Here is a 16,329-nt window from a genome sequence, read left to right on the forward strand (position 1 = left end):
TCCTATCCTATCCCCCCTCCTCATGCTTCTATGAGGATGTGCCCCCAACTACCCCCAAACTCCCACCTCCCCACCCTCAAATTCCCCCCCCACCCGGTGTTCAGCCTTCATGGGACCAAGGATCTCCTCTCCCACCTATGCCCAACAAGGCCATCCTCCCCTACATGTACAGATGGAGTCATGGGTCCCTCCCTATGTGCTCCCAGGCTGGTGGTTTAGACCCTGGGGGGCTCTGGTTGGTTGGTATTGTTGCTCTCCTCATGGGGCCACAAACCCTTTCTGCACCTTCAGTCTTCTGACTTCTCCATTGGGAAACCCTTGATCAGATCAGTAGAATAATTTCCTTTAATATAGAGAGACATTCCATGAATTCTGTGACTCTAGAGAACCCTAATATGGGTAGTATATTGGAACATTTTATGAAGGTGGAGGAATTAGTGGTATAGCATCCCAGTCTCTTTTCTATTTGCAAGAGTCCAGTTAATAAGAAAGAAACATGTACCCTGACCAAGCCATCCACCCTGGAAACCTCCCATAAAGGGAGACCTGATGTTGGGATAGGCTGGGTAGGAAAAGTACAGGAGCTCCTGTGGCAGAGCAACAACAAATAGCAGGAGAACTGAAGGTTGCTGGTGGCTGAATGAGGGCGCAAGGGAGAGGTCATTAGAGTGGCCTGTCAACACCAAGGGAGAAAGGGAGACAGGAGGAGGCAGAGAAAGCAGAGGAGCTGTGGGCTGTGGCTGACAAGGGGTGGAGTGTCCGTGGGATTGAAAGTAGTGGAGGAATCACCTGGTTTGGGCTTCATAGCTAGGAGGGGTTAGGTAGGTGGACAGGAAAACAGAGGGGCAGGGCTTAGAGCCTCAGCTTGGACATAGGGAATCTCTTTCCATTTCCCTGATAGTTCATAGTAATTGTAAACATTCCAAATAATAATGGAATCCAGAGTGCCATTAGAGGCAGCTATTTGGACTGGTTATCCCAGGGATATTAAGACCAGATTCTATTTCAAAAGTAAGTTTGGGGCCCTGTAGATTGAGTGCCAGGTGAAGGGGGTAGAGGGAAGTAACAGGTTTCTTTTAAAAAACAGAAATATTGTAAGAATATGTTTTTATTTTAATCCCAGGTGTGAGATATGGGGCTGTTTCAGACTATCCACAGCAGCTATGATTTGCTTCTGAAAGACCCCCAAAGAGGGAGACCCTCACTCAAGTCTCAAGATATCATGGCCACCGAAGAACTCACAAGAGACCGATCTTGATGCAAGCAGCAAGAGGTTTATTGTTGGGACCAGTGTGTTGGGGCCAAGACTCTTAACCCACACAGGGGCAGAGAAGTTCGACCCTGAGTGAAAAAAGTGTAGAGTATTTAAAGAAGAAAACCGCAAACCAGGGGGAACATGAGGGGGGTCTGGAAGGAGGAAGCAGCCCTTTGTTTTGTCTGCATGACAGGGTTCAAGGAACGGTCAGAGGGGAAACATCTTGTACATGTTTTTCTTCAGAACTTAATCTTATGCAACCATCTGTTCTGTGGTCAGCCAGCTTCTTGGAACACAGGGTTCAGGGGCCAGCTGACTTAGCTAGTTGGCTACTCTTAGTCTGCTAGGGGTCATAAAATTTTCCATGCTTTTCATTTCCCACTTCTTCTTGTGAATACTTCTAATCATAGAACTAAATTTCAGTATCATCATAATTTTCATTTTCTTGACCCTGTAGAGCTCGATATTGTTGGTGAAGCATTAAAATCTGGACAGCACTCACTCTTTCTCTGATGAAAGTAATTAATTTACTTAACACACAGGGGCCTATAGTCAAAAGTAAAAGCAGAATCAAAAGGGATCCTTTAAGGGAAGATATCAGAGTGGCCATCCACGGGGATCTACCAAACCAACTTTCAAACCATCCTTGTTGTGCTTCTCTGTCTTTCTGTCTTTTATCTAATCTTTCTCTAAGTTTACTCATGGAGTCCCTAACTACCCCTGAATGGTCTACATAAAAGCAACACTCCTCTCTGAGAGCAGCACAGAGTCCTTCGTCTTTTAAAAACAGCAAATCTAATCCACTTCTATTCTGTAAGACCACCTCTAAAAGGGAGGTCAAGGACTCTTTTAGCTTAGATATGGATTGCTCTAGTGCCCTCAGGTCTTCATCCATAGCTGATCTTGATTCATGGAAGTACTGAGGAGCTTATACTAGGGCGGTGGTTCCTGTCCCAACACCAACAACCACTCCTAGACCTAGGATCACAGCCAGAGTCAGGGAGATGGGCTCTCTCTAAAAGCGTCTTGGGCACATATCAAATTCATCCTCAAAAGTGTTGGCAGAATGATAAAAGACTCTAGGGACTAACTGTACAAGTACACAATATCTTTGGTGTCATTAAAGATTGATGTTGACATACAAGGTATCAACCCTGAGCTACAAGCCCACCACTTATCTATACTGGGAAACAAGTACCTGGTGTCAGAGGTCTTAGGACTCTTTCAGCAGTCTTTGTCCCATTGACAGAAGGGACAAGAAAGTAGTGGTCGGCCCTGGAGAAGGGCTAGGTGTAAGAGCCCCTGAGGAGACATAGGTCTCTTTAGGAGGGATGGGGGACCTTATTCAGACAACACTTTGTTGGGGCCTAATGATTGAGTTGGAGGGCTCTCTATTTTTAGGTGAACAAAGAGGTGAGATCCTACCCCACCTCCATATTTATAAAAGACTATGCCCCAGGTCATACCATTTTGCCATCTAGAAAAGTCTGTTGCTTTTCCCTTCTCAGTAAATTGCATCCTTATGTAGTCTAAATTGGTTGGGGAGCAGGGCTTGTCTTTATATAATCCCATTACCACATGTTTACCTGGTCCTGAGTTGATGAAGGAAAAAGTCAGCCTATCCCCAGTGGATGATGTAGTCCACCACCAATCTCCATCATTTGAGGTGACACAGCTCCATCTTCTACAGAAGAAATCTTGGGGACCCCCACAAAATATATCTTTGTTAGACTCAGGACAACTATAAAACCCATAGCTGCATACCAGGTTGGGGGGAGTACTCTTAGCTGAAGGGTTGACCTGTCGGAAACGGAAGTGTAGGGCAGGCCACCATGTCCGGGGTGGGGGCAATCTCTTGTGTGCTGTTTACAGCGATGCCAGTATTTAAGTCTATAATTTGCCAAGTAAGCTGTTGAGGAGCATGGGGATTTTTACCCGCCTCCAGAATCATGCCTGCAACGTAGGCACAGCTTAAGAGGGTCCACAGCCTTTTCCAATTCCCATTCATCTTTAGACAGTTCGGGAGCCCGCTTCATGTGAGAGGCGTGGATCCAAGCAGAGATGCCTTCAACCTTCACTGCTGTAGGGGTCGTCAGGAGCACCAAATATGGTCCTTTCCAATGAGGCTCAAGGTTCCCGACCCAATGGTGTCAGACAAGAACTGCGTCCCCTACTTGGAACTGGTGTGGCACGCTGGAGCCTCCAGTTTCATAGGCTCCTTTAAGCTGTTCCCAGATCTGGCACCTGACCACTTTGAGGGCCTTTAGATGGGCAAACAGAGATTTAGAAAGAACAGCATCAGGGTCTTGTACTCCGCTTGCTTCAGTAAGTTGCAGTGGTCCCCCACAAAGTATCTCATAGGGCATAAGCTTAAATCACCCAGGGGTATTCCGAACTTGGAACAAGACAAAGGGAAGGAGGGCTGTCCAATCATTCCCACTGGTCTCCAAAGCTAATTTAGTCAAGGTCTCCTTAATGGTCCTATGTATCCTTTCTACCTGTCCTGAACTCTGGGGTCTATAAGCACAATGTAATTTCCAATTAATCCCCAGTTGAGTGGCCAGTCCCTGACTTACCTGGGCAACAAAGGCAGGTCCATTGTCAGATCCCATTACCTTGGGTATCCCAAAACTTGGGAAGATCTCTTCCAGGATCTTCTTGGCCACTGAGTTGGCCGTTTCAGTTCTGGTGGGGAAGGCCTCTACCCATCCTGAAAAAGTATCTATAAAAACTAGCAGGTATTTGTTACCATATTTGGCCAGCTTGATTTCTGTAAAGTTTACTTCCCAGTAAGCCCCAGGCCAATCTCCTCAAAGCCTTCTCCCTGGGGGACACTTTGAGTAACCAGCATTAGTCATGGCACAAGGTACACAGTTCTTGACCACTGCTTCAGCCAGGTCAGATAGTTCTAAAACATAAAACTCTGAAGCTTTTACCAGAGTTTTTAGATGCTTGGCTCCTAGGTGGGTCAGGCAGTGCAGGTTCATCACATATTTTTTCCTTCTTCTTGTGGGATGATCAGTTTGCCATCCTTGGACTCAACCACTCCACAGGGGGTTTCTGATTGAAATCCCAGTTTATCCATGGCCTGATAGTCATTCGGGGTATACCTAAAGCTGGTATCCCGAGTTCTTAAATAGTCTTTGGAATTCTTAGCTATCAAGATCATTGCTCCCTGGGCCGCCTTTTTGGCAGTCAAGTCTGCCATTTGGTTTCCTTTTGCAATCACATTTTGGGCTCTCTGGTGTTCAGGACAATGAATGATGACCACCTTACGAGTCAGATGAATAGCCTCAAGTAGGCTCAATATTTCTTCTTTGTTTTTAATGTCCTTTCCTGCAGATGTCAAAAGTCCCCTCTGTCTATAAATTGCTCCATGTATATGGCCGGTGGCAAACGCGTACCTGCTGTCTGTGTAGATGTTGACAGCCTTCTCTTCTGCCAGTCTCAGGGCTGTGTCAGTGTGATAAGTTTTGCTTTCTGAGCAAACATTCCTTCTGGCAGACTGCTGGACCAAATTACCTGCTTTCCATCTACCACGGCTGACCCTGCCATTTGCTTACCCTCTACCACAAAGCTCTGCCATCAGTATACCAGTTAGGGCTTCCTGGCCAAGGCTGATCTGTCAGGTCACTCCAGACACCGATTTCTTCTGCCAAGACATCGATGCAACGATGGACAGGGGAGGAGTCCTTGTACTCAGGCAGCAGTGTAGCAGGGTTTAAAACAGCCAGAGGGGCAAAGATTATTCTATCAGTCAATAGCAGGCTATGATAACGAGTCATGCGAGCATTGGTCATCCATCGATCAGGGGGTTGTTGAATGATGCTCTCAAGGGTGTGAGGTGCCACCACAGTCATTGGTTGTCCTAGAGTTAATTTGTCAGCATCTTTAACCAGCATAGCCACAGCAGCGATAGCTTTTAGGCAGATAGGCCACCCGCTGGCGACAGGGTCTAATTTCTTAGATAGGTAGGTCACTGGCCTCTTCCAAGGTCCTAAGGCTTAAGTGAGGACCCCTCTGGCAACCTCCGCCCTCTCATCTACATAGAGAGTGAAAGGCTTTGTTAGGTCTGGCAAAGCTAATGCTGGAGCTGTTAGTAGGGCTTTTTGATCTCTTCAAAGGCTTTCTGATGGTCTGGAGTCCATGTAAACACTCCTTCCTCTTTTGTCAGGGGAAACAGGGTGGCTGCCATCATAGCAAACCCCAGAATCCAAAGTCTGCAAAAGCCAGCAGTGCCAAGGAATTCCCTCACCTGACGTGGGGTGGTTGGGACAGGGATCTGGGTTACAGTCTTCTTCCTGGCCTCCATCAGCCACAGTATCTCACAGTATGTATCCCAGATAAGTAACCTCAGTCTTACACAACTGGGCTTTCTTAGTGGAAGCCCAGTATCCCAACTCACCCAGTTCTGTGAGTAGCCTCCTGGTCTCTTATAGGCACTCTAGTTCTGTGGAGGCTGCCAAGAGTAGGTAGTTACATACTGCAACAAGGTCACTTGAGGATTCTCAGCTCTGAAGGAAGCTAGGTCCTGATGAAGAGCTTCATAAGTCCCTGAGGCAACCTCGTCCAAGTCAATTGACCCACTAATCCAGTATCGGGATCTCTCCATTTGAAGGCAAAAATGGGTTGGTTGTTGGGGTGTAGCCTCAGACAGAAGAAGGCATTCTTCAAATCTAAGACAGTATACCAATTTCTTTCTGGTGGAAGCGAACTGAGAAGGTTATAGGGATTGGGCACAGTCGGGTGAATATCCTGGACCCTCTTGTTGACTTCTCTCAAGTCCTGTACTGACCTATAATCATTAGTGCCAGGCTTTTTCACTGGCAGTAAAGGAGTGTTCCGGGATGACTGGCAGGGGGTCAGGATGCCCTGTTGTAACAGTCTCTGGATGTGAGGCCTAATCCCTTCTATGGCCTCTCAGATCATTGGGTACTGTCATACCCCAATAGGGGAGGCACTGGTCTTCAGTCCCACCACTATGGAAGGGACTCTTTCCGCCATCCCCAAGCCCCGAGTCTCAGCCCAGGCTTTTGGAAACTCCGTCAGCCATTTGTTGAGATCTGGGGCTCCCTTCTGCCTCTGAGGCTCATGGAGCCGGTACACTTCCTCTAGTTTCAAGGCCAGTATCATGGATGAGAGGGTCCCCCATGTTACTTCTGGTCCCGCCGGAGTAAACTTGACCTGAGCCTTCAATTTTGTCAATAAATCTCTTCCTAGCAAAGGCATGGGGCATTCAGGCATGACTAGAAAGGAGTGAGTTACTTGGCCTTTTCCAGGGTCTTCAGTCCGTGACGTGATGTTATCCAAGGATACTGTTTCTGACCAGTTGCCCCTACAACCATAGTATTTTTATTCTTCAATTTTCCCAGTGGCTGTTTCAGCACAGAATATTCTGCTCCAGTATCGATCAGAAAGTCTGTAGGGGTCCCCTCCATGCTTAAGGTTACCCTAGGCTCGAGGAGGGGATCCGAGCCCCGAGCCCTCTAGTCATCATCTTCAAGGGCCAGCACCTTAGGGGTTCTTCCCTTTTTCTTGTGGCAATCCCAAGCCCAATGACCTTTTTCTTTACAATAAGCACATTGATCTTTGTCCAACTGGCGTCGCGGGATTCTCCTCTCCCATTTGGTCTGAATCCTCTGTTGCCCAGGTTCCCTGTCTGTCTAAGTCCTGTTTTTTCTTTGTCTTTCTTTCCTACTACTGTGGCCAAAATCCTAGTCAGATTCCTTTCTTGCCTACAGTCTCACCTATCCTCCCTCTCTTCTCTCTCCTTTTTTTCTCTTTCCTGTTTCTCTTCCTCTGTCTCCCTTTTATGATACACCTTCTCTGCCTCCTTAACCAGATCCTGCAAGGAATGATCCTGAAATCCTTCTAATCATTGTAATTTCTTCCTGATATCAGGTTGTGACTACCCTATAAAGGCCACAGCCACCGCGGCTCACTGACCCTCAGTGACCTCGGGTCAAAAGGTGTATAGCACCTATAAGCTTCCATTAACCATTCAAGGAACATGGACAGTGGCTCAATGGGCCCTTGTAACACCTCTCTTACCTTGGCCAAATTGGTGGGGCATCTGGCAGCCCCTCAGAGACCTGCTACTAGAGCCCAGCGGTAGACTGTCAACCTCTCCCTACCTTCAGCCGTGTTGAAGTCCCAATCTGGTCGATTAAGAGGGAATCCAGCATCTATTTCATTGGGGAGGTGGGATGGCTGCCTGTTAGTTCCAGGGACATTCTTTCAAGCCTCCAACAGGATCCTTTCCCTTGCTTCTGTTGTGAAAAGGACCTTCAAAAGTTGCTGACAATCATCCCAGGTGGGCTGGTAGGAAAACATTAAAGATTCCACCAGGCCCGTCAAGCTAGCAGGGTTATCAGAAAAAGAAGGGTGATTAGTCTTCCAGTTATATAGATCAGCAGAGGAAAATGGCCAATACTGTAGTGGCTGGAGAGCCAGAGGGGCCTCCGGAGGCTGGAAGGTGTGCAGTGGCAGAGCTGTTGTTGAGTCCGGTCTGCCCAGACTCTGTCCTCTCCGGCTCCGTGTCCCTGCAGCTGGCCCTCCTCCTTCGGCTTCTTGTTGCGCCAGAGCCTGTGGCCCATTGTTTTCTGGCTGAGGAAGCTGAGGATAGAGAGGGGGTAAAGGGCTCGGCCATTCGGGGTCCCTCAATCTCAGGATAGATCTGGGGAGGGGCCAAGGGCTTTTTCTCAGATGACATTTTTGGTTTTGGTTTGTGTTCCGATAGGAGGGCCAGGACTTGGGAGCCTGGTTTCCTTCCCCGCACCCATGGTTTAACCCACGGTGGGGGGTCCTGGACAAGGTCTTGCCACACGGTGATATAAGGCTGTTGATCGGGATGAGACCCTGGTCCTTCCTGAAAGACAATAGCTTTTACTGCAAAAATTATGATTAGGTCAAAAGTACCTTCTGGTGGCCATCCTGCATCAAATGTTGGCCACTCAGAGGCACAGAAAGTTTGCCACAGTCCTTTCCTGACCTCAACTGACAAATTATGTGCTCTAGTTCTTACTTCAGTCCAATGGTCCAGAGTCAAACTTAAGGGAGTCATCACAGTCTGTCCCATTGTCACAAATAACACGAAACTCAAACACAAAAGACACACAAAGAAGTTAAGGAAAATCCATCTCAACCTCAAGTGCCCTTACCACTCCAGAAAAACAGCCAGCCAGGAGGCATCCAAGACTCTCCACTCAAAGAGAATTACCGTGTCCTCCCCGGCCTCCAGATGGGAGTCACCCATGTGTCCCTGGGGTCCCCATCCTCCTGGGACATCTCCCAGAGCTACAGCCAGTGATCCCTCAGCATGTCTGCCAATCACTCTTGTCATCTCCTCTTGAGATGGACATGGCTGTAAAACTGAAAGTAACTTCACAAAGACTGCTCAGACAGACAGACAGATAGACAAGCAACTCAAGACAAAATAACAGAGCCCCCTACCTCCAAGTGGGTTCTTGGAGATTAGGGTGGTCACAAATCCCAGACGAGCCCCCAAATAAAAGACCCCCCCAAAGAGGGAGACCCTCACTCAAGTCTTGAGATATCATAGCCACCCAAGAGCTCACAAGAGACTGATCTTGATGCAAGCTACAACAGTCTTTCCTTTCTTTCTTTCTTTCTTTCTTTCTTTCTTTCTTTCTTTCTTTCTTGTTTGTTTTTTGTTTTTAGAGACAGGGTTTCTCTTTATAGCCTTGGCTGTCCTGGAACTCACTCTGTAGACCAGGCTGGCCTCAAACTCAGAAATCCACCTGTCTCTGCCTCCCAAGTGCTGGGAACAACATTCCTTCCATGATGAGCCCCAGTCCCTTAAGAAGAAAACTGGAAAGGCCCCTCACATGTGCTCACTTTTCCACTTTCACTTCGCAGTGGTGTGTCTATTCCCCGAGACACAGGTGACAAGCCATCTTCTAGTGAGGCTCACCCTCGTAATCCTAACCCCGATGGGACTATTAGTGAGGATGAAGATGATGGGGATTCTGTGGCTGCAGCTGCTCCAGAGAGGCCGACCCTAGACCGAGATACCCTTGTGTATACTCTTCTTAATTTGTCAATTCTAGAAAAACTTAGATCAGCCACCTGTAAGTATGGTCCAACAGCCCCCTATACCTTAGCCTTACTGGAGGCCTCTACTGAGGCTTGGTTAACTCCAAATAAATTTTTTCAGCTGGCTCATGGTGCGCTAGAGGGAGATTATGTATTATGGAAAGCTAAATTTCAAGAAGCGGCTCGTAACCTGGCCCTTTGTAACACCAAAAACCCTGATACCCATGATTGGACAGCTGCCAAACTTATGGGCAAACCACCTTACAATACACCCAATGCCCAGAGACATTATACACCTGGTCTCTTGGCTCAGGTTCGCCAAGTGGCAGTGGGAGCTTGGAGGAAACTCCCGCCTAGGAATACTGCTTTGGGAGCATTGACTAAGATCAGACAGGGTCCTGAGGAACCTTATAGTAGTTTTGTTAGCTGCTTGGGGGAGACAGCTCACCACCTCCTAGGGCCTCAGAAAGACAATAGCTCTTTTATTAAACAACTTGCCTTTGAAAATGCTAACCCAGCTTGTCAGGATGCCCTGAGACATCATCGCAAGGGTACCCTTTCCAATTACATCCACCTTTGCTCAGGATAGGCTCCAGCCATATGATAGGATTGGCCCTCCAGAGGGTGGGCATACAAGGGCAGCCTAATAGGACATGTTTCAACTGTGGTCAGACTGGCCACTTTGCTTGGGAGTGTCCTCACCCCAGACCAGCTGTAACCCCTAGGCCCCTGCCGTCTGCCCCTCCATCTGGCACTCCTCTTACTAACCGTCTACAACCTGCTATCGTTTGTCCCTGGTTTAAGCATGGGCGCCATTGGGCTAATGAGTGCCATTCTTACACTGACCTGCAGGGCAATCCACTTTCCTCCTGTGAGCCGGAAAACTGGATCAGGGGGCAGCCTCCGGCCCCAACTATCAGATGAGCCCCGGGGCAATTGGGTTCATCCCTGCCTCCACCCACCAGGTACATTACAGCACACAGGGGACAGCGACCCCTCATCCCCCCCCCCCAGCCCCGTCTATTCAAAAATCCATTTCAGACCTCTGGCGAGCCACAAAAAATAGCCTCAGATTGGATCTCTGTTCCACCACCAACACAATATTAACTCCTGAGGGACTGCTGCAAGATCTTCAGGCTGTTAATAAAGTCATGGAGATTATGGAGCTCCTGCAACCAGACCTCCCCAATCCTTCAGCCATCCCCCAGGGTTTTTACAAAGTTATTATTGACCTTAAAGACTGCTTTTTCACCATTCCTTTACACCCCGATAACTGTGCTCATTTTGCTTTCAGCCTACTACAGCCTAATTTTTAGGCTCCCACACCCTGCTACCATTGGCATGTCCTCCCCCAGGGGATGGCCAATAGCCCCACATTGGCCCAAAAGTTTGTGGGACAAGTTATACAACCTGTCAGAGATGCTCGGCCAGATGTATATATCCTCCACTATCCTCCTGGCAGCTGACTGCCAAACTCATCTTTTACCTTGCTTCCAACAATTTCAGTGTGCCCTTTCAACAGCAAATCTTAAAGTGGCTCCAGAAAAAAATACAGCTTTCTGAACCCTTTAGTTATCTGGGATCTGAGCTCCGGTCCGGCGGGATATTCCTGCCTAGACTGGAGCTCCAAACCTCATCCTCCAAGACCTTACATGATTTCCAAAGGCTTCTAAGTAGTCTTCAATTTTTTTTAAGTCCCTGTCTTAAGATTCCCCTGATACAATGCTGCCTCTTTATGATCTACTCAAAGGAGATTCACATCTTTATCCCCTCTAGAGATCACCCTCGAGGCCCGTTCCTCACTTCAAAAAAATAGAAAATGCCATAAACTCCCAGACTTCTGCCCAAATTCATGATAAGCTCCCCGTTTTTTGTTGTTTGTGCTACTCCTCACTCCCCTCTGAAGATCCCTTACTCCAGTTCTCTTGTATCCATCCCTTTGATTTTCCAAAGAAGACCTCATTAGAGTCACTAAAACAGGCACATCTTGTCTTTACTGATGGTTCTGCCAATGGTATTGCTGCTTATTTTGTAGATAATGACCCTCATACCTTCCAGACCCCTTATTTTTCTGCCCAACTAGTTGAGTTAAATGCCATATTACAAGTTTTTCTTGCTTTTCCCCATAAGGCTCTCAACATTTACACAGATAGTTCTTATGTTGCCCACTCCTTACCTCTCCTTGAGACTGTCCCCTATATTAAAGTTTCCTCAGGGGCTTCTCCCCTATTTCTACAAATACAGACCCTGATTCATTCTTGCATGCTTCTCTTCTTTGTTGGCCACCTCCGTGCTCATTCTAGCCTCCCTGGACCACTTGTTGATCTGGCTACCAGACACCATATTTACCTCACCTTTCGCCCTGATCCTTTTGAGCTTGCAAGACAGGCTCACTTCCTCCATCACCTCAATGCACATTCTCTTCAGCTACTCTTTAAGATCACACGTGAACAGGCTCGAGCTACTGTTAAGACCTGCCAGGCTTGTATTCCTTTTCACCCAGTCGCACATTTGGGGGTTAATCCCAGAGGCCTGCTCCCAAATGACTTATGGCAGATGGATGTGACACACGTACCTAGTTTTGGTAAGCTAAAGTATGTTCATGTGTCTATTGACACCTACAGTGGCTTCATTTATGCCTCCCCCCTCGCTGGAGAGGCTTCCAAACATGCTATTTCTCATGTTATAAATTGTTTAGCAGTCATGGGTCGACCTAAGATCATAAAAACAGATAATGGCCCTGGCTACACAGGATCTAGCTTTAAAACCTTCTGTGCCACACTTGGCATTAAACACATCACTGGTATCCCCTATAACCCACAAGGTCAAGGTATTGTGGAAAGAGCCCATCAGACCCTCAAAGCCCATGCTCAGAGCCACCTTGGAGACCACCCCTCCTGTCAAGGTCCCAGGCCCAGTGGGGCCTCCAGAGCCTCCGGAGCCCGCCATCCCGGGTTCAATCCAGATAGGCCACCAGTTTGCGGATTTACGGCCATTGACTAACATCCATCATCTCTTCGCAGTAAACTCATCAGAGAAATCCCACATAAAACTTCCTCTGTCACCAGAGGACCTAATCCAGCTTTGGTCCCTCACCAACCTGCCCTACCTTCCAACTCTCAACCTCCTACTCCCGCTTCTCCTTCACAGGATCATTCCGCTCCAGAGTCAACTCCCTCATTAACAACAGTTTCTCATCGCTTTTCTTCACGCCTTGTCTTTTCCCTGATAGAACAGACGTTTGCTGCCATCAATGATTCTCGCACAAAGCTCACGCAGGAGCACTGGCTTTGTTATCATTCTTCCCCTTCTTTCTATGAAGGAATTGCTATCCCCCATAATAATTTTACTCTCTTCACAGAACATAGTTCCTGCCGTTGGCAACATTCCTCCTTTAAAAGATTTTCTTTGGAGATGGTCTCGGGATCTGGTACCTGCGTCACCTCTCCTGGGAACAAGCTGCCTCCTACCTTTGCTTGTACTATAATCAGACTCAAACCTCTTTTAACCTTACAGGCGACTTTTACCTTATCCCTCTTGAGACTACGTGGCAGCCCTGCTTCTCTGGACTCACTCCATGCATACACCTTACTACCTTTAAGGCTTCAAAAGATCTTTTGTACAGGTTCTCCTGTGGCTAGCCTATCACTCCTCAGATGGAACCAAGAGGAGTGCCTTTCCTGGACCTCACCCTCAAGACACGATGAAGTTCTCCTCTGACAAAAGTGAGAGCCCATCATTGCAGTGACCATTGCAGTCATCTTGGGGCTGGGGGCGGTGGGCACTGGGACTGGAATTTCTTCCCTTGTCCTCTCCAACCACTACTACTCTGAGCTTAGTGCCACCATTGACCAAGATGTTAGAGAGCGACAGCAGAGCAGCGAAGCCCTTAGTGAGTCACTTTCCTCTTCAGCTAAAGTTGTCCTCCAGAATAGATGAGGCCTGGATCTCTTGCTCCTTCAACAGAAAGGACTCTGAGCCACTTTAAAGGAAGAGTGATGCTTCTTTGCAGATAAATCAGGGGCAGTAAAAGATAGCATTCACAGAGTTCGAGAGGGCTTAGAAAAAACAAAGCAAGAGCTGGTATAAGAACTGGTTCTCTGCCTCGCCTTGGCTTTCTACCTCGCTCCCTTCTATCCTTGGACCTCTCGTTGGCCTTCTCTTGCTCATTTCTTTTGGCCCCTGTTGGGAGCCAACTTTTAGCAGAAAGCGGCTATCAGCTTTGCAGCCATCTTGAGCCATATACACTGACAGGAAACTTGTATTACAATAGCCTACAACAGCTGAGCACACTCTGATAAGCTTGGTTTAGATACCTTGGGTGTGTGAGATTAAAGGTGTTTGAGATTAAAGGTGTGTAACTTAAGAGTGTGATTTAAAGATCAGATTTAGAGGCAAGACCTAAGGGCATGATTAAAGGTGTGACCAAAAGGCATGGCTCAGAAGTGAGACATATAAAGGCCAGAGGCAGACAGAAAAGAGAGGAGAGAATCAGACAACTTAGAGAACAATTTGGAGTAACAGAGATTCAGACACTAGGAGTAGGAGTAGACATTAGACACTCGGAAGAGAACAAGGGGAGTACAACTAGGAACTAGGAACTCAAGACTTGGGACTTGGACTAGGAAGAGAGACTGAAGAATAAACGGGATTGAATCACACTCTGTCTGGTCTCCATTCTTCGAGTCTGTCCTCTCTCTCTCTCTCTCTCTCTCTCTCTCTCTCTCTCTCGACCCTGATATGCAGACAGGAGTGGCAGCTCGGGCCTCAACACCCCTGGGCCTTCTCTCGCCTTACTACTCTCATAAAGATCCAGGGAGACAACCTGGCAGCCAAGCCACTCCAGGTCCATTACCTAAAATTGGACTCTGATGATGAACCCATTCCAGAACTTGTCAAGGGCCAGCCCCAATGCAGTGCTTCAAAGTTCAAACCTCCCAAAATTCCCTAGAGCAGCTGCCTTTGTGAGTCGTCCTACCATTGATCCTCCTCTGTAAAGGGAGACACTGGAGGGTGCGAGACAAAGTACTGCAGGGATACCTCTTTCTTTGCTCTCAAAGACGGGATCCTGAGAAGCATGCCTGATTGCATACAGGTTGGCATAAGTCTTCCCGTCCCCTTGAAAAAGCGCCTGAGAGGCTAGGGCTCGGCCTCCCCAACCAAGGAGTGCTTAGCCTTTCAGCACAACACCCGAAACTCAGAGGGGATCAGGCTTCTACTTCCCTCTCCATGCTTCCATTGCTCTACTATACAGGGTAGGGGGAGATGTGGGAAGCCATGGCAAGGCCTTACTCTTGGCAAACACTCACCCTTGGCTCTCCTATCTACTATTCTTCTTTCTGCTTACCTTCCATGATTCACTTGTCAGTTCTCAGAACTTCAAACAAGGCCTCATAGCAACCCACCTTAGTAACCCTTCCTCCTAATCTCTAGATTTAGACAACATCCTGCTAGATAGATGTTTTTAGAACCTCTGGTAATGGAAAGGCTTTGTAAGAATAACTTAGTTAGACCCCACAGCTGCAGCTAGCTTCCTCCACCTGCAAAACCCTCTTTCCTTTCCTACCCCTCCCCATATCCTGTTTTTAGAGTATATAACTGGTGTGAACAATAAAATTTTTGCCAGCTTGATCAGACCTCTTGACTTGCTGTGCCTCCTTATTTTTTCTCGCATCTCAGTCCTTTCTACAGGGTCTAAGGGTCCCACTTGATTGTCCAGCTGCCCTGGACAGAGGCCATCCCCAAGACTCAGAGAGGACCAAGAGAAGACCAACTGATAAGTAGGTCATCACCACACCTGATGGCCCAAGGAGACTCAGTACCTGATACTAGGGCTTTCAAGTGAAGCCAAAGAGGGAAAAACCAGGCTCAGGAATGAGGTCTCACCCACAGGACAAGGGTGGAGAAAAGGGCCAACCTTAGCCACAAAGACTGTGCCCAGTGGTGTTTCTGCAGTCTCCACTCCTCACAGAGAGAGACTGCTGATGTGCTTAGAACAGGCCCAGACCTTACGTGGAGACCACTTACTCCACGATGGAGTGGACATTCAAACTGTAAAACTCAGCACATAGACAGCACTACCTGCCAAAACTAAAAACCCTAATTCATCAAAGCCTAGAGTGCTAGCCAAGTCTCTAAATGTACAAACCTTTGGGTTCTGGCTTCTATAGTTTCGCTTCTGGCTCATTGATCTTGCTAACTGGAGCATGCTGGCCGAGGATATTGTTTTTGTGTTTAAAAGCTCACCCTGAGAAAGGCCTCAGGACATAACTGGGATCTTAAACACCCAGTGTAGTCGCCAACCAGTTAATAAAGACATTCTATTGGGTTAAACCTACGTCGGAGCATTCTGATTAAAGAACAATTCCGCTTCTGGAGTTGCCTGTCTACTTTCTAATTATTTCCAAGTCACCTCTACCGGTCCCTATTGAACAGAGAGCCTTATCAGTAATGCGGCACCAAAGGAACACAGGATATCTAAAGCATTTCACAGACCAAGCCTTGGGAACCATAACCACAGCCCTGGGTGGTAGTGGGGTGGGGTGGGCGTGACACAACGGCACAAGAAGCAAGAAGCGACGGAGGGGACTTGACTCCCTCGTTGCTCTGGCCCAGACCTTGTCAAGTCTGACCCTGCCCTTGTCCTTTCATCTAACCTTAGATTAAGAAAGCTTTAGATTGGCTGTCCCCACAACAGGTTTCATAGTCACTGGTCTTGAACTTCTAACCCTCCTGCCTCCATCTCCCTAGTGCCGGGATGTCAGGTTGTGTGTGTCATCACACTCAATTTTCCGCGAATAAATCTGGTTTTTCTTGTGTCCTTTTTTGAGACAGGGTCTCCTGCAGCTCAGGTTAACCTCTCACTACACAGCCTAAGATTAATTAGCCCGCAACTCCAAATCATTCCTTTACCTTCAGCCAGGAGCACAAGCCCAGTAAGACCTGAGCCAGCCCTGTGCCTCTGTGCCAGTGCCTCTGCGAACCCCAGGCCTAAGCAGCAGTTTCCGGACTATGCTGAA

The 16,329-nt window shown here is 47.8% G+C and overlaps 1 long non-coding RNA gene across 1 annotated transcript; it reads right to left on the bottom strand.

Moving 5' to 3' along the window:
- Window positions 1-1,254: 1,254 nt before the first annotated feature.
- On the bottom strand, window positions 1,255-16,309 carry LOC143434725 (uncharacterized). Its single transcript, XR_013104453.1, has 2 exons — window positions 16,223-16,309; window positions 1,255-8,123 (listed from the first exon to the last, which is right to left on the bottom strand). It is a non-coding gene; the product is annotated as an uncharacterized LOC143434725 (long non-coding RNA).
- Between the last annotated feature and the right edge of the window lie 20 nt (window positions 16,310-16,329).

The sequence above is a fragment of the Arvicanthis niloticus genome, chromosome 16, assembly GCF_011762505.2.
Source record: "Arvicanthis niloticus isolate mArvNil1 chromosome 16, mArvNil1.pat.X, whole genome shotgun sequence".
NCBI lineage: Eukaryota > Metazoa > Chordata > Mammalia > Rodentia > Muridae > Arvicanthis > Arvicanthis niloticus.